Source organism: Echinops telfairi, unplaced genomic scaffold (assembly GCF_000313985.2).
Source record: "Echinops telfairi isolate 266 unplaced genomic scaffold, ASM31398v2 ScPeMD7_8;HRSCAF=38, whole genome shotgun sequence".
Lineage (NCBI taxonomy): Eukaryota > Metazoa > Chordata > Mammalia > Afrosoricida > Tenrecidae > Echinops > Echinops telfairi.
The window spans coordinates 1,145,523-1,146,424 of NW_022103905.1; positions in this window are offsets into that span (position 1 = coordinate 1,145,523).

Below are 902 nucleotides of genomic sequence, written 5' to 3' on the forward strand. Positions count from 1 at the left end.
CGCCCGCTGACCCGACCCGACGCTATTCTCCCCCTTCGCAACCTGGCACAGCCTAGCCCACCTGCCCTGCCAGTGCGCACGCCTACCTCTCCGCCGCAGATGCTGATTGGAGGACGCGTTCCCAGCGCGCTGCGTCGGTTGGCTGGTCCCATTGCCTATCAGGAAGGGGGCGGAGAGTCGAGCAGAGAGCGTCTCCGCCCCCCCACCGGAGAAATGCCGCTATCTTCAGGTTTGCCTGAGAGGACGAGTTACCGGGAAAGGGGCATCACAATGACAGCGCGCATGCGCGCGGGAATTCTGGGCGTCGTAGTTCCAGCCGCAGCCGCAACTGCTCGCCTGTCCCGAGGAGAATAGGGGTTGGCGCATCGGGGTGTTGTCCCACCTCAGCAGTTGACTTGGTGAGAGAGTCACGGTTGTGAACCTAGGGATTGCCTTTAGGAAGAAAATCGATCATGTTTTGTCTCTATGCGAATTTGGACGCTCTGAAGACGTCATGGCGAAGGTCCCTAATCCTAAAGCCATGCCATTACCGGCTTAAGGATCGTCTGCCTGCTCGGAAACAGATCGGCCGACTGGCGCAATCCCCCTAGAACCACCAAACGAGGGAACAGATCGAAGCCCTCAAAGTGTGAAGAAAAAAGGGAGCAGAGAACGCCATAAAAGAAGGTCCGCCTGGAGCCGGACGTTTCCTTAGTTTCACAGCCTACGGAGACCGAGGGTTTTAGAAAAATCACCGGCTGCAGGTTCGCGCAGCTCCCATGCGCACTAGCGTGTATTCTACACTGGAGTCTGCCGGAGTCCCCGAAGGATTGCAGAGAGAAGCCAGGAAGGCGGAGCAGTGAAGCTGTTTGGGTTAAATGTGTAATTGGTAGTGTGCCCGCCTCTTTGGCGAGAAGGAAGCC